The 25801-nt window shown below is 41.2% G+C and overlaps 1 protein-coding gene and 16 non-coding genes across 18 annotated transcripts in view; all 17 read right to left on the bottom strand.

Annotated features, from left to right (window-relative positions):
- Positions 1–4842, bottom strand: part of rargb (retinoic acid receptor, gamma b) — a 64715-nt gene extending 59873 nt beyond the window's left edge. Inside the window, exon 1 of one of the 2 annotated variants that reach the window (XM_073875768.1) lies at positions 4440–4842. The gene's annotated coding sequence lies outside the window, so the exon portion shown is untranslated. The remainder of the gene's footprint in view (positions 1–4439) is intronic. The other variant, XM_073875767.1, reaches the window with a different exon arrangement.
- A 7843-nt stretch (positions 4843–12685) lies between these two features.
- trnac-gca (transfer RNA cysteine (anticodon GCA)) lies at positions 12686–12757 on the bottom strand. The gene has a single exon. It is a non-coding gene; the product is annotated as a tRNA-Cys (tRNA).
- A 479-nt stretch (positions 12758–13236) lies between these two features.
- On the bottom strand, positions 13237–13318 carry trnas-gcu (transfer RNA serine (anticodon GCU)). Its single transcript has one exon. It is a non-coding gene; the product is annotated as a tRNA-Ser (tRNA).
- An 805-nt stretch (positions 13319–14123) lies between these two features.
- Positions 14124–14196, bottom strand: trnav-aac (transfer RNA valine (anticodon AAC)). The gene has a single exon. It is a non-coding gene; the product is annotated as a tRNA-Val (tRNA).
- An 819-nt stretch (positions 14197–15015) lies between these two features.
- trnac-gca (transfer RNA cysteine (anticodon GCA)) lies at positions 15016–15087 on the bottom strand. Its single transcript has one exon. It is a non-coding gene; the product is annotated as a tRNA-Cys (tRNA).
- A 478-nt stretch (positions 15088–15565) lies between these two features.
- On the bottom strand, positions 15566–15650 carry trnas-gcu (transfer RNA serine (anticodon GCU)). The gene has a single exon. It is a non-coding gene; the product is annotated as a tRNA-Ser (tRNA).
- An 805-nt stretch (positions 15651–16455) lies between these two features.
- On the bottom strand, positions 16456–16528 carry trnav-aac (transfer RNA valine (anticodon AAC)). The gene has a single exon. It is a non-coding gene; the product is annotated as a tRNA-Val (tRNA).
- An 820-nt stretch (positions 16529–17348) lies between these two features.
- Positions 17349–17420, bottom strand: trnac-gca (transfer RNA cysteine (anticodon GCA)). The gene has a single exon. It is a non-coding gene; the product is annotated as a tRNA-Cys (tRNA).
- Positions 17421–17902: 482 nt separating this feature from the next.
- trnas-gcu (transfer RNA serine (anticodon GCU)) lies at positions 17903–17984 on the bottom strand. Its single transcript has one exon. It is a non-coding gene; the product is annotated as a tRNA-Ser (tRNA).
- A 1271-nt stretch (positions 17985–19255) lies between these two features.
- On the bottom strand, positions 19256–19327 carry trnac-gca (transfer RNA cysteine (anticodon GCA)). Its single transcript has one exon. It is a non-coding gene; the product is annotated as a tRNA-Cys (tRNA).
- A 482-nt stretch (positions 19328–19809) lies between these two features.
- On the bottom strand, positions 19810–19891 carry trnas-gcu (transfer RNA serine (anticodon GCU)). The gene has a single exon. It is a non-coding gene; the product is annotated as a tRNA-Ser (tRNA).
- An 805-nt stretch (positions 19892–20696) lies between these two features.
- Positions 20697–20769, bottom strand: trnav-aac (transfer RNA valine (anticodon AAC)). The gene has a single exon. It is a non-coding gene; the product is annotated as a tRNA-Val (tRNA).
- An 819-nt stretch (positions 20770–21588) lies between these two features.
- Positions 21589–21660, bottom strand: trnac-gca (transfer RNA cysteine (anticodon GCA)). The gene has a single exon. It is a non-coding gene; the product is annotated as a tRNA-Cys (tRNA).
- A 482-nt stretch (positions 21661–22142) lies between these two features.
- On the bottom strand, positions 22143–22224 carry trnas-gcu (transfer RNA serine (anticodon GCU)). Its single transcript has one exon. It is a non-coding gene; the product is annotated as a tRNA-Ser (tRNA).
- A 1271-nt stretch (positions 22225–23495) lies between these two features.
- trnac-gca (transfer RNA cysteine (anticodon GCA)) lies at positions 23496–23567 on the bottom strand. Its single transcript has one exon. It is a non-coding gene; the product is annotated as a tRNA-Cys (tRNA).
- Positions 23568–24049: 482 nt separating this feature from the next.
- On the bottom strand, positions 24050–24131 carry trnas-gcu (transfer RNA serine (anticodon GCU)). The gene has a single exon. It is a non-coding gene; the product is annotated as a tRNA-Ser (tRNA).
- Positions 24132–25402: 1271 nt separating this feature from the next.
- On the bottom strand, positions 25403–25474 carry trnac-gca (transfer RNA cysteine (anticodon GCA)). Its single transcript has one exon. It is a non-coding gene; the product is annotated as a tRNA-Cys (tRNA).
- Between the last annotated feature and the right edge of the window lie 327 nt (positions 25475–25801).

The following is a 25801-nucleotide window of genomic DNA, read 5'->3' as shown; positions in this document are numbered from 1 at the left end:
TGTATAGTGATGCACATCGTATCGGGACCCTTGTATCGGGATACGTATCGTATCGGGGAAAACTTGTTGGCGATACACAGCCCTAGGTACAACCACACTTTACATAAAAATACACACATTCTCATGAGACCATGCTGGTATGTTTTGATCATCGCTCTGAATCTGATTTCTCTAGATCACAACTCCAATGATAACTCTGAGCAATGTAGTTTCATTACTCTCATTTCAACATTGGTGTTTAACAGTAGAACTGCTCCTTTTTGTAAATTATCCTTAAATTAGATGAAGTATCTGACTATGTACTTCTCAACATTGGGCAGCAATGGGCACTGTCTAACAGCAAGAATTGAGTCCCGGCTGGGCCAGGTGGCCTTTATGTGTGAAGTTTGCATGTTTTGCATGGTATTACAAAAGGCCGGTTCTCGACATGAGTACTGTAGCTATAATGATGTCATGGCGTTCAAAGGACAGAAAAACAAACACTCGCTCCTTACATTGAGACATATTAAATTGTTTATATTTATTATTCATGTTGTAATTTTTAAAATATGTAAAAATGTGAGCACAGCATGTGTCCTGTTTTTACTTTACAAGCCTGACATCTGTTTAGCTTTAACTTGGCAGATTTCTTTAATAAGCTACATGTAAACTCTCGACCAACTGTTGTATGTTTCTTTTTCACTTTTTCACTTTTTTGTTTTACAAGCAGACATTAGAAATTCATTCTGGGACGCCTGTATGAATTGTGTATGTCCTCTTCATGAATTATACCATCTACAGTCAACTTCAGTATTGTATTACCTGCTGTGTTTTTTAATTCAGGTGGTACAGGACGTTCAGCGTGTATAGTGTTGTTGTGCTCTTAGTTTAAACAAAAAAAGGCCTGATTTTAACAGTCAGTGTTAACAGACAGTCAGAGACGATGGGCGGCAGACAGACAGACCACATTTTTTGCCTGAAGGAGCTGTCATTTACAAATATCTAAGAACAATAGATAAAAGAGGGAGTTATTTTTCTCTCTGTCAATCACACGCAAACATAGTGCTTGTACAGACAGAAGCAGAACATTTAACAGCGTCGATAGTGTGCAGCTAGACTAGACAAAAACATCAGCTGTCAGGTGAGACGACACTGACCTTGAGACATTTAGCTGACAAGAATGACTGATGGTGCTATACGCACATGCAAACATACCCTAATTATTGTGCTTATGTACTCATGTACATGAATATAAACATAATGTTTACAAGCTGTGTCAGTGTGTTTTAATCATAATAAATTACAGACTGGGTTTATTCGTAAACATTAGGAAATGTAAGAGCAGTTTAGCTGTAATGATGATGTAATGATGTTGGTTTCAGCTCATGACTTTTCAAGTAAACAATGATGTTAAAGTATATTTCTACATTTAACGCAATGACGTCTGAAATTCATGTGGTTAACTTAAGAAAAGACACTGATTTTAAATGTATGAAGACATGAAATCTTCAGGTGAGTGTTTTTGGAAAAGATTGTTCTTTTTTGCACAATAATTTAAACATACAAATAATAAACCACATTCTTGGCATTCTTTTATAAACTTTACATTGTTCACATTATATACTTAAAAATGTACATAATTGTAGAACATTATTTTATACCTGTTTAGCACAGTAATAATAGTAATATAGTAGGGAGGCGTGGGGCTCAAACTAACTCTGGGTTAATTATATCATGAACCGTTTACATTGTGGATCAGGGTTAAGGGATTTGTTTTTTCCGTTTTGTTTTCATGCTGCCAAAAGACCATCTCACGCAAATTTATGGAAAGGTATAATGTTTTTCCATAGAGTTAATAATGAAAGAGTGTTTTGGTGGCATGTATGTAAATTATTTTTTATCATATGTTTTTTGGTTTCTGAGTTGGGTGTGTAAGATACCAAAACATTATGTCATCTTAATCAGTGTCTTGTTAACTGGCAGGGTAATTAGGAACAGATATATAAACAATATCCACTTTAAGTATATAGACAAAATAGTATTGAAATATTTGCCTGCAAACTTAACTTTTAGCAAGTGTTACAACTAACCCCCTGCCTGTTACAATTAACCCCACCTATGGGGTAAGTTGTAACGCTTGCACTTCTGCCATGTTTGGTGTAATTGTCCAAGAATGGTATGTAAAGAAATAAACATCAAATGGTCATTTGTAGAGACGTGTGTGTTGCTTGTGTGAAAATATAATTTAAAAAACTATTTTTTTAATGATTGAGCCAAAACCAAAAAGTGTTAGGTTGTGCAATGCTCTCCCCTAAAATTAGTGTAAAAATATAATAATAATATTTTCAAATTTTATGGTGGTGGATAAAAATAACTGTAATAACCAGAGTATCATGAGAAAAACTATGGTATCCTTGGATGGGATATTACACAAACTATTTTAATGTGATTTCTGTAATGTATGTCTATATTTTTAGCTTAATCAGACATGCTATTCATATACCTGATTCAATATGGACATAAATACAACAGCAGGCTGAGGTCACTGTGGTTTTGTTGAGTTGTTCTTGCACGGGACAACCTCAGAAACAACACCACCAAATTTATTGTAACTAATTAATGGAAAGTAAGTACACAGTTGATGATACTCAGTGACTTATATAGTCATACATGTCAACATTGGGATTTGAAAATTAGGGAAATTTCCCTAACCTCCCCTTCGTTTTCACTACTACACAATGGACTGTATAGGTATACATTGTATAATTTTTTTGGTTTATGGTGTCATGCACCTAAAAGAGACATAGGTCGCTTCCTTCACCTGCCCTTGTGAAGCTTTTCTTATTCCTCCACTGCTATTCTTCTTCTTCTTGTTTTATTTGTGGGTGTTGTTTGAGTGATATGTTACAGATATACTGCCCCATTTTACCGGACGATAATGTAGCAATAGCCAACATCAAATACGACCAGAAGGATTTTTCACAGAAAGATTAAAACTTCTGGAGAAACACGGGAAATTATTAAAATGGCATGATGGTGTGATAGAATAGTGAAATATGGGAGAATCCCGGGAAAAACGGGAGGGTTGACAGGTATGTACATGGGACGATAAACAAATACTATGGAAGTCAGTGGGTACCATCAACTGTGTGCTTACCATCACGTATCAAAATATCTTCTTTTGTGGTCAATAACGAAACTCTGTATAACATCCTTGTACAAGCACATACTACTGTATATTTCCTGTAAGGAAGCTTTAGTGATCCTCATGCAGGTAAACCTTCATCACTCTCAACATTCAAATCAGCTCGTTTTAATGTTCCCATTGAATTTGGATAATGCCCTGCTGTTTAAGGTGTTTACCTGACCTTTACCGATTCAGTATAAGATCTTATCTGTCCATTTGTATGATTAACACATATTTCAGAAATGATGAGTAACTTTACTGCTGCCATGACACACTTGCCGCCGTTTTGTTTCAAATGTGGTCTAGCAATGAAAGAAACACATGTTTTCTTTTAACCACTCAGAATCTGACTTTGCATATGAAAGTGTATCCTGCCTGACTGCTTTCTTGCACATGATGTATGTATGTTTACGTAGGTGTAAAGGTCACAAGAGGAATTAGAGCATGATTACGGCGGCAGTCAAATCACAACATGAAATAAATTACGACTATGAATTTGTTTTTGTCATAAGAAAGACTATGAATCCTGTGTGTTAAGGAAGTATTTTGGAGAAAATGAAAGCATGATTTTTAGAACACTTAGATATTTGCTTAGTAATATACGGTGCAAAAGTCACCTGATTAAATTATTAAACACCTTAAAACACTAATACTGTACATTTCAAATATATATCTCCATCAAATTTCAACACCTTGTTTAGTGTAATGTTTTGTTTGTAGCACAAACCACTTTAAGTTCGTGTAAACAAAAGTTTGCGTATCGGTAAAGTTCAGAGAACTCCAGACGTTTATCACTTCTGAGCATCAGACAGGTTGTTGATATCATCAATGTCTCAGTGAGAACTTGATGATCTTGATTAAGAGTTTTCTGTTAACGGCTACCAGCTCACTTCATTGAGGCATCTCATCCAGTGCAGTGAGACATAACAACTAATATGCCATTAACAAAACTGAGCCAAACATACAAAACCACCATCAAACTATGTAACGTTAGCCTATTGCTTTTGCTGTCGTATACTGATTTTGTTTTTAAAAGGAGATTACAGAAGATTTGAGGCTTTTAAGTGCAAATGCAATGGTGTACAGTACGTGTATTGGAATTACCTGTACAGCAATCTATTCATTGTGTTTCCATACACACACACACACACACACAATTGTTCTTGCTCTGACATGTCTCTTTCCAACACAACTCTCCATTGCAAAAAAGCTGGAAAACATCCCCTCTTGTATTTCAATGTGATCTGTTAAACATTACGGAGGTTAGACGTACCTGACGTGAGGATTCCAGAGTTGAACTAAACAGACGAGTGAAGCTCAGTTGACTTCAGATGTTTCTTTCTCTCTGAATTAAGCAGCCTGTTGCATTCAGCCGATCTCTCTTTCGCTCACCCCCACACTTACTCTACCTCCTCATTCGCTCTGTCGTTTATGCCCTCCCTCTTTCAATAAGACGTTTTTTGCCATGTATTTCTTCTTAAACCCCTGTTTTGTTTTGAATACAGTAAAGTTCTGCCTTATTTGACTTGTTTTTTTCAATCCTTCTGTATTCCTCTCATATACAGCCCAGGTCATGTGACGCAATGAATCAAATGTACAGGGCTTTTTATAGAAGCCACAGAATGCCTGTAGGGATGGAAAAATCAGGGCCAGAAAGCTTAAGTTTCCCTCCGTCTGCCCCCCTCTGCTGGTTCTGTATGCTTTTATACTTCTGCTCCTATTGCATCTCTCCAGCCCTCCTACATCACATCCCACCTACTTCTAGGTGTCAGTTTCTATATCCTCCTATCATCTCTCTCTCCTCCCTTCATTTATTCCTTTTTTTTCTATGTCTTCCATATACATGTTGAAATAAACATTCTTTTCTTCAAAAATCTTTTAACGCCTCTTCCATGGTGACAAATAAAATTGTAAAAAAATCCTTATTTATCCATGCTGCAGTGCATGCTGGGAGTCCTGAATGAGATTTGTAATTTGTTGATACCCAGCATGCATTGCAGCATGAAGTTTTTCATTTATTTGTCACCATTGTTCAGATTCGTACTCTGATTCTTGATTCTTGAGTTTGTGGGTCCCAAATATACAGCAGATATTTTTTGTCCAAAGTTTCTAAAACTCCTTAACGACAAACTGCTGTGAAAGTGCTGGATCTCATTAACATTATTGACAGAAAATAAACTTTTGATTAGTAAATTAATTAGGTGATGATCTTTACCATTATGTACCAACCATCACAGAATTACACTATTAACTTTACATTTACATAAAAACATGAAGTTAACATAACCAGGGAAAAAACTAGCAAGCAAAAAGTCAAGGGTCAAGAGTCCAACTAAAACAAACACTAATCACAATAATTGTGACTTAAACAAACCAAAACATCAACATCTAAACCTAATAAGTGAATTGTGTTTTCTACAGCAATATATTTACTGAACATTCAGAAATAATGTATTATAAAATAATAAAATGCAATGTTTCTCTATCATTTATATAACAATCAAACAAATCAATATAATAAACAGTTGTTGTTTTAAACATTGTGTGGGGCCTTATTTATAAAATGCTGCGTAGAAAACATCCTATATTTGATCTTACGATCATTTATCAAAAATGCGTACGTGTGATTCATAAACCGAACGTACATGCAGAAAACGTGCATACCACTTTCAAATCTATAAATCGCAAATGAACTTGAACTTGTGCGCGCAGCCGAGCAGTTTGAGATCTCTGCCCGACTCGAGAATCCATTCTCTGGACTTGTGACTCGACTTGGACTCGCGGATTGATGACTCGTACTTGGACTCGAGGATATATACAATCGGACTTGAGCATTCATCACTTTGTTTTTGACTAAATATGTTATAAAAAAAAGTATATAAGGTGTTACACTTTTCCTGTTTCGTGCCCAAGACCGGTCGCGATCTCCCTTCACAGACACTGCTACCTCTCGCTCTCTTTGCTTGACAACACACTCACTGACGTCACTCACTTTTACGCTCGTGCAATGCATGATGCATGATTCGCAGGCTAAATGTTCACATTTGTAAAATGCAGAAAGACGTGCCCCGGATCGTGAAGTTCGCCTACGCGAATTTTGCTTCTAATGCTGGAAAGAGCAGCGCTAAATGTTGTGTGTGTGTAATCGCACAATTGAGGAAAAGACTGGGACAACCTCAAACCTTAACAGACACCGGTCACGGATGCACCCAGAAAAGTAAGTAAAATGCTTTCCATTGCCAAACGTTAGCTTTTTTCAAAAAAATATTACTGACTAATGCATATATAACAAACAGAAGAAGCTAGGGTTAATGTATGTCTGGTTCAGATTACAGCATTTCTGTCTGTTGATAACTAAACCCTAATCCAAGTTTTTTAGTTACTGATCTGTAAGAATGATGGTTTATTAGTGCTGTTCATTGATTTTGATGTACGTTTTTTGACATTTGGATATATAGTGTTTCAATACTACAATATATGGTGTAAAAACGTCTGAGTGCTGCCTTCTTCAGGTTGAATGGTTGCTACTGCAGTTGAATTTTCCTATTGCATGTTGGGTCCAAAAAATGACTCGTGACATAAGCAGGTTCAAGCTTACCACGCCCTTGTTACGATCTCACCACACACTTGGTACGAGCTTAGTTCGTCCCCTCTATCTCCGTTGGGATCGGCCCACTTTTCTTGCATTTTTCAAATATTGCCAGTGGGTGGAGTCAGGCTCTGACCCGGGGTATAGTTACGCTTTAAGTTATCAACAGACGCTACTAGTCACTGTGCCATGGTCACCCACACAATCTCTCTCTCTCTCTCTCTCTCTCTCTCTCTCTTTCTCTCTCTCTCTCTCTGCATATCGTATTGATTTTTACGTTTTAAGTATCTTTAAAATACAGTGTCCTGTAAAATGCAGGTTTCTATTTTTTCTTCAGTGAAAAATAAATTGTTTTTTAAAGAAAATCATTTCAGGATGTTTTCTTAATGGACTTCAATGCCAACTCAGTTGTTTGTTCTTGTTTCCTCAAAAAAACAAAATGCAGCATGATTAAACATGCAATTTGTAAATTTTCTACGCTAGTTCTCAATCACAAGTTCACAACAATGGAAGTAAACACATGCTTTTGATGGCGTCGTAAAGTTGCAAAGTGTGTTGCAAAGTGTATATGTCAAATCAGTAAATAAACTCCCTTTCCAATCGTGACAGTGGTGTCATTTTTGTTTAATGTAGAACCTCTTTAATTTTATCAGTTTTTTGAAGGTCCCAGAGTAAAGACATGTACCAGGCACTCTCAGACTCGAATACGGGACTCGAGACTCGACTCGGACTCGAACACTGGGGACTTGAGACTCGACTCAGACTCGAACTCTAGTAATGGTGACTCGACTTGGACTCGACTCTGACTTTTCTTTGGTGACTCGGACTTGGACTCACTGGGACTCGAGACTCGACATTTGGTGACTCGACTACAACACTGGCGTGAACACTGTGGAATTCTTCCCCAAAGTGTCGTTTTATGATGCAGCGTCTCGTTCCCTATCTCTGGGGACCATGGTTAAAGTCATAACCAAGACATTCTTTTAACACACTTTCAGCATCTGAAACTCTGTTTGGCTCTCTGCGCTGAACTTTGCTGAGTCGCTCTTGTAGATCATAGGCGTACGAGCGTATTGTCTCTCCCTGCATTTGCTTCCTGTTGCTTAAATGGCAGGGTAATCAAAAAGGTCAAAAACATATCTTAAATGAGCCATACAAAAAAGCAGAAAAATCTCACAAACAAAACCACAGGTCCATTCACTGAGCTTGCACAGCTCACAAGAAAATCAAGAAAACGTCTTTGCAAATCGTAAAAACAATTAACCCTTTGAGGTCTAAGGGGTTTTTAGGGCCCTGTGGAAGTTTTGACCTGCACATTTGTGTTTTTTTTTTCAATTGCTTAAAAACATAAAAATTTTAAAAATTTAATATACTGTGTTCAGCACAAACTGGGATAGTATATTAGATGAGCAACATATATGTATATGTACAGAGAAAAATGTTTATGCATGGTTTTTGAAGAAGCTCATTTTTTAAGTCACTGATACAAGTCCACTAAACTCATTCTAAACATGGTTTCACAAGACTTTTCAAAACAGGATCTAATAGTTTTTCTTAAAATTATGTGAAAATCATTCTGCCTACTCATTCACATAAGACAATATATTGATTTAGAATTTCTAAGACACTTTTTCATTAGAAAGGCAGTATGTGAGAAGGTGTGAAAGCCCTGATTAATCTGTGATTTGACACCTGAGGAAACAAAGACTTGAATATCACTTTTATTTTTGTAAAACATTTTAAAGTGTTCCTTTTAAACATTTTAAAGTGTTTTTATAAAATCATTTTTTTTTATTCATGTTTCTTTGTGTTTTATTGTGATTTTAAATGCTTTTTCTCTTAGATTGTTTTCTCACTTATATCTTAAGCACTGTGAATTACCTCTGTGTATTAGTTGTTTATTTGCTATTTAAATAAACTTGCCTCGCCATGCCTTTTTTCTGTATTTTCTTTGTTTCTATTTCACATAAAGCTCCTTTTAAACAATGTGAAAAGCACTATATATAAAAAAATATCTGAATTGATGCGTCAATCATTTACATTGTTTACCTCATTTGTAAGTTGCTTTTGATGAAAACGTCTGCTAAATGTAAATATGTGTAGAGAGAGTAAAACATAGGATTGAGAACACAACTCTGGGGAGCTCCTATGTTTAAAGTGATGGAGTCAGATGTGACCTGTCCTACTTTTACTACATGCAATCTGCCTGTGAGGTAGTCCTGAACCCAGTCACAGAGGGTGGCATTAAGTCAGAGATCACTGAGCTTTGCCTGTTTGAGATTATGGTGTTGAATGCTGAAACAGCATCTCAGGGTTCCCTTTATTGCTGTCAATATGCGTGAAGGTGGAGCGCAAAACATGTGAGATGACGTCAACAGTCTATCTGTTAGGTATGCAAACTGTAGAGGATTAATGGTGGCATTACTGGTGGAACAGATGATGTCTTTGATGAACCTCTAAAAGACCTTCATTAGTTAAACTTGAGGCTTTGATTCAGTTGTGTATTGTGTTTATCATTATCAAGAACAAATTTACTGAAAAACTACCAGAACAACAATGTAACCAAAGGTGTGCAAAAAGACTTTGCTAACATGAGAGGCTGAAGACATAGGTCTATTAATGGATACATTGTTTTTGAATATACCGTCCAACATCCAAACAATTATTTTTGTCTAAACAAAAGGGAACAAAAAAATGTATTCACAAAATTTCTTTCTCAAAGAAAACATAACAAATCTAACAAAAAACCTGTAGTAGCTTTAATAAGATTTATAAAATAAAAAATAACCAAGTCATTTTCCCACTAAACATTAGACATATGATGGACGTGCAGATCATGCGAATAATGCGTCCGTCGGTCCAAACAAATTCTGGATCTCTACACGATGTGAAAACTAGGGGTCTCATTTATAAAATGCTGCGTAGAAACCATCCTACATTTGATCTTACGATCATTTATCAAAAATAAGTACGTGTGATTCATAATCTGAACGTACTTGCAGAAAACACGCATACCCCTTTCTTTCAGATGTGAAATTTATAAATCGCAAATTATCTTAAACGAATGCGCAGCTGGGCAATTAATGCAGGATTCCCGCGGGGTCTTAATAAGTCTAAAAAAGTCTAAAATTCAGAATTTTACATTTAAGGCCTTAAGACAGATTTTTATCCTAGGTCTTAAATTTAATTTATCCAAGTCTTAAATGTCTTACCTCCATTCATTCCTGAAAAGCGTTGTCCGCAGAAAATATTTAAAACGCTGAAGAACTAATCAGTGGTGGAGGCAGAAATGTATGTTCAGTGAGTCTCTAAAAAGAAACCTTCTGCACTTTGTCATAATCCATGCAAATTGTGCCATAAGCTACACTGTAAAAAAAATCAAAGTACTGTATAAATATAAAGAAAAAATTCTGTATTTTTGTTTTACAGGCGTTTTACCTGTTTTTTTAATATCACATTGAATTATGGGTGCAATAACCCCTGTTGCAATCTTTCACTTTTGCCTCTCTATCACCATCTCTGTTTGAAAACTAAAATTACAACTTGCTTGCAGAGTTATTTTCTAAACATGGATGATGTTTAACTTCTAAACAACTGCTGTCAGAATAAGATACAAGTGCTCAACTATTCCAGCATCCACACATGTGATTTAGTAGACAAATCTTCTTTCTGACCTGACGTGTAGTCAAAAATTTATCACATTAAATCTCCAGTTTGCGTTTGTTTTAGATTCATTTGAAGTCACCACTATGGTGATTAATGTTTCCTTTAGTTAGGCATTTGTCCCTTGACTTTCACTGAACTAACTCACTCTTTTAACAATTACAACAGTGTTTTATTAAGACAACTTATTCATTGCTTGATGGAGGAGAAAAAACGTCATCTAAGCTTTATTGTTTTTATGTTATGCTGCCTTTAAGCATGAAATGATAAAATAAGAATAAAGAAAAAATATATATAAAAGTGACACCCTATGCTGATCTAAAAAGAAACTGTATTGAATAAGATTGCTATAATGTGTCGGTTGTGGTTTTTTGCTTCAGAAAGACATCAACATTTTGGATACAAATTTCAACAATGGTGACATTAGCCGTTTCTGCACATTGGTGGTGGTTGAGGAGATTCCCCCATTCATATGTAAAGCGCTTTGAGTACTGAGAAAAGCGCTATATAAATGTAAGGTATTATTATTTTTTTATTTTTTTTTATTTCTAGGAGTGTTCTCATACTGTACCCAACGTAATTAAACTCACTGGTAACATGTTCCCATGCAGATTTGTTTTCTTTTGTTAGTCATTCCTCTGGGATTAAGTGAACCAAACAGTGGGTTATTAGGATTTAACCTCATCCACCAGTAACTCGATTTCTGTGTCTGTAAATTCATCTTTTTCGCTCTCTTTGCCATTATTGTGGTGAGGGAAAAAGCACATAACCACGTGACTTATAACGGTAGGTGTTGTCACCATATATGGTTCATTGGAGGCATTTCAGAATGCAAATGACCACAAACGTGCACGAGCATGGTGCTTAACAACAAATGGGATTCCCGTTTTTTTTGTACTTACGCACATAATAAATTTTATTCGTAGGTAAAAATATAGAACATTTTCTATGCAATGTTGATAAATGAGGCCCCTGGTACCCAGCATGCATTTCGGCATGAAGCTTTGTTAATGGTTGTCACCATTGTTGCTTTTCATAGGCGAATTGAAGTGTCCCTAAAGACTACAGACAATGTTCTGTAAATCTACAGAATTTTCAGTTTTTAAAATAAAGGAAGTGTCTGTAAACATAGCAGAGAAAGTATTGGAAGAAAATTGTCTGGTTCTTTACTGAATATTTTTTTACAGTGCAGGCCAAAACCAAACAAGACATTCAAGACTTTATGTAAAGGGAACAAGAGGTTTTCATTGGCTTATCTACAGAGCCAACTGGCTGGGTATTGTTAACTAAACCTCAGTACACTTACCCGCCGTACATTCAACTAACACGAACCGACGATCAGGTTTACAACAACATGCATCAAACTGATGTAACTGTTGAGGTAGTTAATACAACATGACCAAAACCCTATCATATCTCTAACAAAGTGTTTATTTCAGTCGAACCAAGGACTTTTTGTGATAACCTCTGCCCGGTTTTGAACAGAGGACCTTTCGCGTTTTAGGCAAACGTGATAACCACTACACTACAGAAACCTACACACAGCGATACTTGGTTGTATTAACAGATTTTGTCACATATTTTGTGGTCGTTTGAAGGAACCGCACAAACTGTATGAGAAAGGTGCCGCATTTCCCAGGAATGCATGGATGCTTATTCTGAAACCTGCAAACAGCCACACACTTCTTAGTTCGGGTATCTCCCCCGATTTGTTTCAGACGTGAAGTGTGAGCAGTCAAATCGCAGCTCTGCGATCTGACCGAATAGTGCAGGTATCTCCAAACCTGCTCCTGGTCGGCTACCATCCTGCAGACTTCAGTTTCAACCCACCTCCAACACACCTGTCTGTAATTATCAAGCAACCCTGAACACCTTGATTAGCTGCTTCAGCTATGTTTCATTGGGGTTGGAGCTAAAATCTGCAAGGCAGGAGCTCACCAGGAGCAGGGTCGGAGTAGAGTGTGAGCACACAATTTGTGAGCTTTGGATTCACGTCGCATTGGATTTACTCGTTAAGTGTACATTGGCATTTAGCAACGACTGTGCTGAAATGGCACAGTGTATGCTTGTCTTTAGCGTTAGAACAGGGGTAGGCAACGCCGGTCCTGAAGTGCCGCAGTCCTGCAGATTTTACTTCCAACCCTGATTAAAACTCTGCAGGGCTGCTCTACTCCAGGACCGATGTTTGCCTACCCCTACGTTAAAAGGATCCAGGATGAATTAGAAATATTAGTGAGCCAAACTACGTACATACAGGCTTACAGCCAAGGGGGCACCTGGATTTAAACCGGGAACCTCTTGATCTGCAGTCAAATGCTCTACCACTGAGCTATACCCCTCAGAGAAGAGATGGCCGAAGAATTGAAAAAGGATCATGTGTTATACTTCACCACAGTTAAAGCTGTCGTGATAATGTCCAAGTGAACCGTTAGACCTCCCTATCTGCGTTTAAACGCTCTAGCACTGACCTATAGAAATTGTGCTAGAGACAACGTATGTTTTCAACCATTCCGCTAATGTTTTTCAGTTGTTATGATTCAGGTTCTGTTCCTCTTACAGCAAACATCAACAAAGGAACCGCTCAACAGAGTCTTTACCACTTTCTAGAATCTAGACAGTTGGCACATAGCATGGACTTTAGAGTCTGAAAACACTCAAGTGTCCCCCAGAGACTCTGGCATGTAAAGACTTCAAAACTGGTGAAAAGAAAACGCGTTGCTTTCTCTACTGGCTAGCAGACCACATCTACAGGTGTGAGACGCAACGCAACCTGCGGCAATCTTGCATCTTAAAGACAGTTCAGTATCACAACAACAGACGACGAGGATGGGATTCGAACCCACGCGTGCAGAGCACAATGGATTAGCAGTCCATCGCCTTAACCACTCGGCCACCTCGTCACGTGAAACTTCCCTGGAACCCCTGCCGTTGCGCATTTTGCGATTCCTAAATTGCCAGCAAGTACGTAGTAGGGTGCATCAAATTGTTTCCGTTGTTGATGTAATTAAACGTTATCTTTTAGAAAGAGTTAATTTTGGCCTAACATAAGGTAAACGCCTGAGGAGAACTGTGCATGAGCAATCCATCGCCTTAGACATGTTTAGTAATAATATCAAGGACTGACCTTTAATTGATTGGGGTTCTTTTTCAAAATTGTTTTCAACGGATTTCAACATGAAACAGGTAAAAACCAAACGAGACATTCAAGACTTTATGTAAAGGGAACAAGAGGTTTTCATTGGCTTATCAACACAGCCAACTGCCTGGGTATTGTTGACTAAACCTCAGTACACTTACCCGCCGTACGTTCAACTAACACTTACCGAAGATCAGGTTTACAATAACGTGCATCAAACTGATGTAACTGTTGAGGTAGTTAAATCAACATGACCAAAACCCTGTCATATGTCTAACAAAGTGTTTATTTCAGTCGAACCGAGGACTTTTTGTGATAACCACATCACCACAGAAACCTGTTCATTTGGATTCTTTGGTTATTTTGATAGATTTGGCCACACATTTTCTCTCTGTGCCACATTCCCCAAAGGGGCAACGCTTTTCGCCCACTTACGAACTGGCCACCTTTCATGCGTGAAGCAAATATGACGGGCAGAACTGTGTGTAACTTTAAAAGTGCTTCATGACACAAGGAGTAACGTGTCTCAAGAAAGGCATTTAACTCGCAGCGTATCAAAAGGAAGGCGCTGTTTCTGCCCGGTTTCGAACCGAGGACCTTTCGCGTGTTAGGCGAACGTGATAACCACTACACTACAGAAACCTAGACGCTGTGACACTTGGTTGATTTAACAGATTTTGTCACATATTTTGCGGTCGTTTGAAGGAACCGCACAAACTGTATGAGAAAGGCGGCGCATTTCCCAGGAATGCATGGATGCTTCTTCTGAAACTGCAAACAGCCACACACTTCTTAGTTCGGGTATCTCCCCCGATTTGTTTCAGACGTGAAGTTTGAGCAGTCAAGTCGCAGCTCTGCGATCTGACCGAATAGTGCAGGTATCTCCAAACCTGCTCCTGGTCGGCTACCGTCCTGCAGACTTCAGTTTCAACCCACCTCCAACACACCTGCCTGTAATTATCAAGCAACCCTGAACACCTTGATTAGCTGCTTCAGCTATGTTTCATTGGGGTTGGAGCTAAAATCTGCAAGGCGGGAGCTCACCAGGAGCAGGGTCGGAGTAGAGTGTGAGCACACAATTCGTGAGCTTTGGCTTCACGTCGCATGGGATTTACTCGTTAAGTGTACGTTGGCATTTAGCCACGACTGTGCTGAAATGGCACAGTGTATGCTCGTCTTTAGCGTTAGAACAGGGGTAGGCAACGCCGGTCCTGAAGTGCCGCAGTCCTGCAGATTTTACTTCCAACCCTGATTAAACCTCATCCACCTGTAGTTCTCAGGTGAGCCTTCAGACCTTGGTTAGCCGATTCATGTGTGCTTGATTTGAGCTGGAGCTAAACTCTGCAGGGCTGCTGCACTCCAGGACCGACGTTTGCCTACCCCTACGTTAAAAGGATCCAGGATGAACTTTGAATTAGAAATATTGGTGTGCCAAACTACGAACATACAGGCTTACAGCCAAGGGGGCACCCGGATTTGAACCGGAGACCTCTTGATCTGCAGTCAAATGCTCTACCACTGAGCTATACCCCTTCTGAGAAGACATGTGGCCGAAGAATTGAAAAAGGATCATGTGTTATACTTCACCACAGTTAAAGCTGTCGTGATAATGTCCAAGTGAACCGTTAGACCTCCCTATCTGCGTTTAAACGCTCTAGCACTGACCTATAGAAATTGTGCTAGAGACAACGTATGTTTTCAACCATTCCGCTAATGTTTTTCAGTTGTTATGATTCAGGTTCTGTTCCTCTTACAGTAAACATCAACAAAGGAACCTCTCAACAGAGTCTTTACCACTTTCTAGAATCTAGACAGTTGGCACATAGCATGGACTTTAGAGTCTGAAAACACTCAAGTGTCCCCCAGAGACTCTGGCATGTAAAGACTTCAAAACTGGTGAAAAGAAAACCATTGCTTTCTCTACTGGCTAGCAGACCACATCTACAGGTGTGAGACGCAACGCAACCTGCGGCAATCTTGCATCTTAAAGACAGTTCAGTATCACAACGACAGACGAAGAAGATGGGATTCGAACCCACGCGTGCAGAGCACAATGGATTAGCAGTCCATCGCCTTAACCACTCGGCCACCTCGTCACGTGAAACTTCCCTGGAACCCCTGCCGTTGCGCATTTTGCGATTCCTAAATTGCCAGCAAGTACGTAGTAGGGTGCATCAAATTGTTTCCGTTGTTGATGTAATTAAACGTTATCTTTTAGAAAGAGTTCATTTTGGCCTAACATAAGGTAAACGCCTGAGGAGAACTGTGCATGAGCAATCCATCGCCTTAGACATGTTTAGTAATAATATCAAGGACTGACCTTTAATTGATTGGGGTTCTTTTTCAAAATTGTTTTCAACGGATTTCAACATGAAACAGGTAAAAACCAAACGAGACATTCAAGACTTTATGTTAAGGGAACAAGAGGTTTTCATTGGCTTATCAACACAGCCAACTGGCTGGGTATTGTTGACTAAACCTCAGTACACTTACACGCCGTACGTTCAACTAACACTTACCGAAGATCAGGTTTACAATAACGTGCATCAAACTGATGTAACTGTTGAGGTAGTTAAATCAACATGACCAAAACCCTGTCATATGTCTAACAAAGTGTTTATTTCAGTCGAACCGAGGACTTTTTGTGATAACCACATCACCACAGAAACCTGTTCATTTGGATTCTTTGGTTATTTTGATAGATTTGGCAACACATTTTCTCTCTGTGCAACACTCCCCAAAGGGGCAACGCTTTTCGCCCACTTGCGAACTGGCCACCTTTCATGCGTGAAGCAAATATGACGGGCGGAACTGTGTGTAACTTTAAAAGTGCTTCATGACACAAGGAGTAACGTGTCTCAAGAAAGGCATTTAACTCGCAGCGTATCAAAAGGAAGGCGCTGTTTCTGCCCGGTTTCGAACCGAGGACCTTTCGCGTGTTAGGCGAACGTGATAACCACTACACTACAGAAACCCAGACGCTGTGACACTTGGTTGATTTAACAGATTTTGTCACATATTTTGCGGTCGTTTGAAGGAACCGCACAAACTGTATGAGAAAGGCGGCGCATTTCCCAGGAATGCATGGATGCTTCTTCTGAAACCTGCAAACAGCCACACACTTCTTAGTTCGGGTATCTCCCCCGATTTGTTTCAGACGTGAAGTTTGAGCAGTCAAGTCGCAGCTCTGCGATCTGACCGAATAGTGCAGGTATCTCCAAACCTGCTCCTGGTCGGCTACCGTCCTGCAGACTTCAGTTTCAACCCACCTCCAACACACCTGCCTGTAATTATCAAGCAACCCTGAACACCTTGATTAGCTGCTTCAGCTATGTTTCATTGGGGTTGGAGCTAAAATCTGCAAGGCGGGAGCTCACCAGGAGCAGGGTCGGAGTAGAGTGTGGGCACACAATTCGTGAGCTTTGGCTTCACGTCGCATGGGATTTACTCGTTAAGTGTACGTTGGCATTTAGCCACGACTGTGCTGAAATGGCACAGTGTATGCTCGTCTTTAGCGTTAGAACAGGGGTAGGCAACGCCGGTCCTGAAGTGCCGCAGTCCTGCAGATTTTACTTCCAACCCTGATTAAACCTCATCCACCTGTAGTTCTCAGGTGAGCCTTCAGACCGTGGTTAGCCGATTCATGTGTGCTTGATTTGAGCTGGAGCTAAACTCTGCAGGGCTGCTGCACTCCAGGACCGACGTTTGCCTACCCCTACGTTAAAAGGATCCAGGATGAACTTTGAATTAGAAATATTGGTGTGCCAAACTACGAACATACAGGCTTACAGCCAAGGGGGCACCCGGATTTGAACCGAGGACCTCTTGATCTGCAGTCAAATGCTCTACCACTGAGCTATACCCCCTCTGAGAAGACATGTGGCCGAAGAATTGAAAAAGGATCATGTGTTATACTTCACCAAAGTTAAAGCTGTCGTGATAATGTCCAAGTGAACCGTTAGACCTCCCTATCTGCGTTTAAACGCTCTAGCACTGACCTATAGAAATTGTGCTAGAGACAACGTATGTTTTCAACCATTCCGCTAATGTTTTTCAGTTGTTATGATTCAGGTTCTGTTCCTCTTACAGCAAACATCAACAAAGGAACCGCTCAACAGAGTCTTTACCACTTTCTAGAATCTAGACAGTTGGCACATAGCATGGACTTTAGAGTCTGAAAACACTCAAGTGTCCCCCAGAGACTCTGGCATGTAAAGACTTCAAAACTGGTGAAAAGAAAACGCGTTGCTTTCTCTACTGGCTAGCAGACCACATCTACAGGTGTGAGATGCAGCGCAACCTGCGGCAATCTTGCATCTTAAAGACAGTTCAGTATCATAACGACAGACGACGAGGATGGGATTCGAACCCACGCGTGCAGAGCACAATGGATTAGCAGTCCATCGCCCTAACCACTCGGCCACCTCGTCACGTGAAACTTCCCTGGAACCCCTGCCGTTGCGCATTTTGCGATTCCTAAATTGCCAGCAAGTACGTAGTAGGGTGCATCAAATTGTTTCCGTTGTTGGTGTAATTAAACGTTATCTTTTAGAAAGAGTTCATTTTGGCCTAACATAAGGTAAACGCCTGAGGAGAACTGTGCATGGGCAATCCATCGCCTTAGACATGTTTAGTAATAATATCAAGGACTGACCTTTAATTGATTGGGGTTCTTTTTCAAAATTGTTTTCAACGGATTTCAACATGAAACAGGTAAAAACCAAACGAGACATTCAAGACTTTATGTAAAGGGAACAAGAGGTTTTCATTGGCTTATCAACACAGCCAACTGGCTGGGTATTGTTGACTAAACCTCAGTACACTTACCCGCCGTACGTTCAACTAACACTTACCGAAGATCAGGTTTACAATAACGTGCATCAAACTGATGTAACTGTTGAGGTAGTTAAATCAACATGACCAAAACCCTGTCATATGTCTAACAAAGCGCACAAACTGTATGAGAAAGGCGGCGCATTTCCCAGGAATGCATGGATGCTTCTTCTGAAACCTGCAAACAGCCACACACTTCTTAGTTCGGGTATCTCCCCCGATTTGTTTCAGACGTGAAGTTTGAGCAGTCAAGTCGCAGCTCTGCGATCTGACCGAATAGTGCAGGTATCTCCAAACCTGCTCCTGGTCGGCTACCGTCCTGCAGACTTCAGTTTCAACCCACCTCCAACACACCTGCCTGTAATTATCAAGCAACCCTGAACACCTTGATTAGCTGCTTCAGCTATGTTTCATTGGGGTTGGAGCTAAAATCTGCAAGGCGGGAGCTCACCAGGAGCAGGGTCGGAGTAGAGTGTGAGCACACAATTCGTGAGCTTTGGCTTCACGTCGCATGGGATTTACTCGTTAAGTGTACGTTGGCATTTAGCCACGACTGTGCTGAAATGGCACAGTGTATGCTCGTCTTTAGCGTTAGAACAGGGGTAGGCAACGCCGGTCCTGAAGTGCCGCAGTCCTGCAGATTTTACTTCCAACCCTGATTAAACCTCATCCACCTGTAGTTCTCAGGTGAGCCTTCAGACCTTGGTTAGCCGATTCATGTGTGCTTGATTTGAGCTGGAGCTAAATTCTGCAGGGCTGCTGCACTCCAGGACCGACGTTTGCCTACCCCTACGTTAAAAGGATCCAGGATGAACTTTGAATTAGAAATATTGGTGTGCCAAACTACGAACATACAGGCTTACAGCCAAGGGGGCACCCGGATTTGAACCGGGGACCTCTTGATCTGCAGTCAAATGCTCTACCACTGAGCTATACCCCCTCTGAGAAGACATGTGGCCGAAGAATTGAAAAAGGATCATGTGTTATACTTCACCACAGTTAAAGCTGTCGTGATAATGTCCAAGTGAACCGTTAGACCTCCCTATCTGCGTTTAAACGCTCTAGCACTGACCTATAGAAATTGTGCTAGAGACAACGTATGTTTTCAACCATTCCGCTAATGTTTTTCAGTTGTTATGATTCAGGTTCTGTTCCTCTTACAGCAAACATCAACAAAGGAACCGCTCAACAGAGTCTTTACCACTTTCTAGAATCTAGACAGTTGGCACATAGCATGGACTTTAGAGTCTGAAAACACTCAAGTGTCCCCCAGAGACTCTGGCATGTAAAGACTTCAAAACTGGTGAAAAGAAAACGCGTTGCTTTCTCTACTGGCTAGCAGACCACATCTACAGGTGTGAGATGCAGCGCAACCTGCGGCAATCTTGCATCTTAAAGACAGTTCAGTATCATAACGACAGACGACGAGGATGGGATTCGAACCCACGCGTGCAGAGCACAATGGATTAGCAGTCCATCGCCTTAACCACTCGGCCACCTCGTCACGTAAAACTTCCCTGGAACCCCTGCCATTGCGCATTTTGCGATTCCTAAATTGCCAGCAAGTACGTAGTAGGGTGCATCAAATTGTTTCCGTTGTTGATGTAATTAAACGTTATCTTTAAGAAAGAGTTCATTTTGGCCTAACATAAGGTAAACGCCTGAGGAGAACTGTGCATGAGCAATCCATCGCCTTAGACATGTTTAGTAATAATATCAAGGACTGACCTTTAATTGATTGGGGTTCTTTTTCAAAATTGTTTTCAACGGATTTCAACATGAAACAGGTAAAAACCAAACGAGACATTCAAGACTTTATGTTAAGGGAACAAGAGGTTTTCATTGGCTTATCAACACAGCCAACTGGCTGGGAATTGTTGACTAAACCTCAGTACACTTACCCGCCGTACGTTCAACTAACACTTACCGAAGATCAGGTTTACAATAACGTGCATCAAACTGATGTAACTGTTGAGGTAGTTAAATCAACATGACCAAAACCCTGTCATATGTCTAACAAAGTGTTTATTTCAGTCAAACCGAGGACTTTTTGTGATAACCACATCACCACAGAAACCTTTTCATTTGGATTCTTTGGTTATTTTGATAGATTTGGCCACACATTTTCTCTCTGTGCAACACTCCCCAAAGGGGCAACGCTTTTCGCCCACTTGCGAACTGGCCACCTTTCATGCGTGAAGCAAATATGATGGGCGGAACTGTGTGTAACTTTAAAAGTGCTTCATGACACAAGGAGTAACGTGTCTCAAGAAAGGCATTTAACTCGCAGCGTATCAAAAGGAAGGCGCTGTTTCTGCCCAGTTTCGAACCGAGGACCTTTCGCGTGTTAGGCGAACGTGATAACCACTACACTACAGAAACCTAGACGCTGTGACACTTGGTTGATTTAACAGATTTTGTCACATATTTTGCGGTCGTTTGAAGGAACCGCACAAACTGTATGAGAAAGGCGGCGCATTTCCCAGGAATGCATGGATGCTTCTTCTGAAACTGCAAACAGCCACACACTTCTTAGTTCGGGTATCTCCCCCGATTTGTTTCAGACGTGAAGTTTGAGCAGTCAAGTCACAGCTCTGCGATCTGACCGAATAGTGCAGGTATCTCCAAACCTGCTCCTGGTCGGCTACCGTCCTGCAGACTTCAGTTTCAACCCACCTCCAACACACCTGCCTGTAATTATCAAGCAACCCTGAACACCTTGATTAGCTGCTTCAGCTATGTTTCATTGGGGTTGGAGCTAAAATCTGCAAGGCGGGAGCTCACCAGGAGCAGGGTCGGAGTAGAGTGTGAGCACACAATTCGTGAGCTTTGGCTTCACGTCGCATGGGATTTACTCGTTAAGTGTACGTTGGCATTTAGCCACGACTGTGCTGAAATGGCACAGTGTATGCTCGTCTTTAGCGTTAGAACAGGGGTAGGCAACGCCGGTCCTGAAGTGCCGCAGTCCTGCAGATTTTACTTCCAACCCTGATTAAACCTCATCCACCTGTAGTTCTCAGGTGAGCCTTCAGACCGTGGTTAGCCGATTCATGTGTGCTTGATTTGAGCTGGAGCTAAACTCTGCAGGGCTGCTGCACTCCAGGACCGACGTTTGCCTACCCCTACGTTAAAAGGATCCAGGATGAACTTTGAATTAGAAATATTGGTGTGCCAAACTACGAACATACAGGCTTACAGCCAAGGGGGCACCCGGATTTGAACCAGGGACCTCTTGATCTGCAGTCAAATGCTCTACCACTGAGCTATACCCCCTCTGAGAAGACATGTGGCCGAAGAATTGAAAAAGGATCATGTGTTATACTTCACCACAGTTAAAGCTGTCGTGATAATGTCCAAGTGAACCGTTAGACCTCCCTATCTGCGTTTAAACGCTCTAGCACTGACCTATAGAAATTGTGCTAGAGACAACGTATGTTTTCAACCATTCCGCTAATGTTTTTCAGTTGTTATGATTCAGGTTCTGTTCCTCTTACAGCAAACATCAACAAAGGAACCGCTCAACAGAGTCTTTACCACTTTCTAGAATCTAGACAGTTGGCACATAGCATGGACTTTAGAGTCTGAAAACACTCAAGTGTCCCCCAGAGACTCTGGCATGTAAAGACTTCAAAACTGGTGAAAAGAAAACGCGTTGCTTTCTCTACTGGCTAGCAGACCACATCTACAGGTGTGAGACGCAACGCAACCTGCGGCAATCTTGCATCTTAAAGAAAGTTCAGTATCACAACGACAGACGACGAGGATGGGATTCGAACCCACGCGTGCAGAGCACAATGGATTAGCAGTCCATCGCCTTAACCACTCTGCCACCTCGTCACGTGAAACTTCCCTGGAACCCCTGCCGTTGCGCATTTTGCGATTCCTAAATTGCCAGCAAGTACGTAGTAGGGTGCATCAAATTGTTTCCGTTGTTGATGTAATTAAACGTTATCTTTTAGAAAGAGTTCATTTTGGCCTAACATAAGGTAAACGCCTGAGGAGAACTGTGCATGAGCAATCCATCGCCTTAGACATGTTTAGTAATAATATCAAGGACTGACCTTTAATTGATTGGGGTTCTTTTTCAAAATTGTTTTCAACGGATTTCAACATGAAACAGGTAAAAACCAAACGAGACATTCAAGACTTTATGTAAAGGGAACAAGAGGTTTTCATTGGCTTATCAACACAGCCAACTGGCTGGGTATTGTTGACTAAACCTCAGTACACTTACCCGCCGTACGTTCAACTAACACTTACCGAAGATCAGGTTTACAATAACGTGCATCAAACTGATGTAACTGTTGAGGTAGTTAAATCAACATGACCAAAACCCTGTCATATGTCTAACAAAGCGCACAAACTGTATGAGAAAGGCGGCGCATTTCCCAGGAATGCATGGATGCTTCTTCTGAAACCTGCAAACAGCCACACACTTCTTAGTTCGGGTATCTCCCCCGATTTGTTTCAGACGTGAAGTTTGAGCAGTCAAGTCGCAGCTCTGCGATCTGACCGAATAGTGCAGGTATCTCCAAACCTGCTCCTGGTCGGCTACCGTCCTGCAGACTTCAGTTTCAACCCACCTCCAACACACCTGCCTGTAATTATCAAGCAACCCTGAACACCTTGATTAGCTGCTTCAGCTATGTTTCATTGGGGTTGGAGCTAAAATCTGCAAGGCGGGAGCTCACCAGGAGCAGGGTCGGAGTAGAGTGTGAGCACACAATTCGTGAGCTTTGGCTTCACGTCGCATGGGATTTACTCGTTAAGTGTACGTTGGCATTTAGCCACGACTGTGCTGAAATGGCACAGTGTATGCTCGTCTTTAGCGTTAGAACAGGGGTAGGCAACGCCGGTCCTGAAGTGCCGCAGTCCTGCAGATTTTACTTCCAACCCTGATTAAACCTCATCCACCTGTAGTTCTCAGGTGAGCCTTCAGACCTTGGTTAGCCGATTCATGTGTGCTTGATTTGAGCTGGAGCTAAATTCTGCAGGGCTGCTGCACTCCAGGACCGACGTTTGCCTACCCCTACGTTAAAAGGATCCAGGATGAACTTTGAATTAGAAATATTGGTGTGCCAAACTACGAACATACAGGCTTACAGCCAAGGGGGCACCCGGATTTGAACCGGGGACCTCTTGATCTGCAGTCAAATGCTCTACCACTGAGCTATACCCCCTCTGAGAAGACATGTGGCCGAAGAATTGAAAAAGGATCATGTGTTATACTTCACCACAGTTAAAGCTGTCGTGATAATGTCCAAGTGAACCGTTAGACCTCCCTATCTGCGTTTAAACGCTCTAGCACTGACCTATAGAAATTGTGCTAGAGACAACGTATGTTTTCAACCATTCCGCTAATGTTTTTCAGTTGTTATGATTCAGGTTCTGTTCCTCTTACAGCAAACATCAACAAAGGAACCGCTCAACAGAGTCTTTACCACTTTCTAGAATCTAGACAGTTGGCACATAGCATGGACTTTAGAGTCTGAAAACACTCAAGTGTCCCCCAGAGACTCTGGCATGTAAAGACTTCAAAACTGGTGAAAAGAAAACGCGTTGCTTTCTCTACTGGCTAGCAGACCACATCTACAGGTGTGAGATGCAGCGCAACCTGCGGCAATCTTGCATCTTAAAGACAGTTCAGTATCATAACGACAGACGACGAGGATGGGATTCGAACCCACGCGTGCAGAGCACAATGGATTAGCAGTCCATCGCCTTAACCACTCGGCCACCTCGTCACGTGAAACTTCCCTGGAACCCCTGCCATTGCGCATTTTGCGATTCCTAAATTGCCAGCAAGTACGTAGTAGGGTGCATCAAATTGTTTCCGTTGTTGATGTAATTAAACGTTATCTTTTAGAAAGAGTTCATTTTGGCCTAACATAAGGTAAACGCCTGAGGAGAACTGTGCATGAGCAATCCATCGCCTTAGACATGTTTAGTAATAATATCAAGGACTGACCTTTAATTGATTGGGGTTCTTTTTCAAAATTGTTTTCAACGGATTTCAACATGAAACAGGTAAAAACCAAACGAGACATTCAAGACTTTATGTTAAGGGAACAAGAGGTTTTCATTGGCTTATCAACACAGCCAACTGGCTGGGTATTGTTGACTAAACCTCAGTACACTTACCCGCCGTACGTTCAACTAACACTTACCGAAGATCAGGTTTACAATAACGTGCATCAAACTGATGTAACTGTTGAGGTAGTTAAATCAACATGACCAAAACCCTGTCATATGTCTAACAAAGCGCACAAACTGTATGAGAAAGGCGGCGCATTTCCCAGGAATGCATGGATGCTTCTTCTGAAACCTGCAAACAGCCACACACTTCTTAGTTCGGGTATCTCCCCCGATTTGTTTCAGACGTGAAGTTTGAGCAGTCAAGTCGCAGCTCTGCGATCTGACCGAATAGTGCAGGTATCTCCAAACCTGCTCCTGGTCGGCTACCGTCCTGCAGACTTCAGTTTCAACCCACCTCCAACACACCTGCCTGTAATTATCAAGCAACCCTGAACACCTTGATTAGCTGCTTCAGCTATGTTTCATTGGGGTTGGAGCTAAAATCTGCAAGGCGGGAGCTCACCAGGAGCAGGGTCGGAGTAGAGTGTGAGCACACAATTCGTGAGCTTTGGCTTCACGTCGCATGGGATTTACTCGTTAAGTGTACGTTGGCATTTAGCCACGACTGTGCTGAAATGGCACAGTGTATGCTCGTCTTTAGCGTTAGAACAGGGGTAGGCAACGCCGGTCCTGAAGTGCCGCAGTCCTGCAGATTTTACTTCCAACCCTGATTAAACCTCATCCACCTGTAGTTCTCAGGTGAGCCTTCAGACCTTGGTTAGCCGATTCATGTGTGCTTGATTTGAGCTGGAGCTAAATTCTGCAGGGCTGCTGCACTCCAGGACCGACGTTTGCCTACCCCTACGTTAAAAGGATCCAGGATGAACTTTGAATTAGAAATATTGGTGTGCCAAACTACGAACATACAGGCTTACAGCCAAGGGGGCACCCGGATTTGAACCGGGGACCTCTTGATCTGCAGTCAAATGCTCTACCACTGAGCTATACCCCCTCTGAGAAGACATGTGGCCGAAGAATTGAAAAAGGATCATGTGTTATACTTCACCACAGTTAAAGCTGTCGTGATAATGTCCAAGTGAACCGTTAGACCTCCCTATCTGCGTTTAAACGCTCTAGCACTGACCTATAGAAATTGTGCTAGAGACAACGTATGTTTTCAACCATTCCGCTAATGTTTTTCAGTTGTTATGATTCAGGTTCTGTTCCTCTTACAGCAAACATCAACAAAGGAACCGCTCAACAGAGTCTTTACCACTTTCTAGAATCTAGACAGTTGGCACATAGCATGGACTTTAGAGTCTGAAAACACTCAAGTGTC

The sequence above is a fragment of the Misgurnus anguillicaudatus genome, chromosome 14, assembly GCF_027580225.2.
Source record: "Misgurnus anguillicaudatus chromosome 14, ASM2758022v2, whole genome shotgun sequence".
Taxonomy (NCBI): Eukaryota; Metazoa; Chordata; class Actinopteri; order Cypriniformes; family Cobitidae; genus Misgurnus; species Misgurnus anguillicaudatus.
Note: the sequence above shows the minus strand (reverse complement) of the source record. Positions and strands in the feature narration are given on the sequence as shown.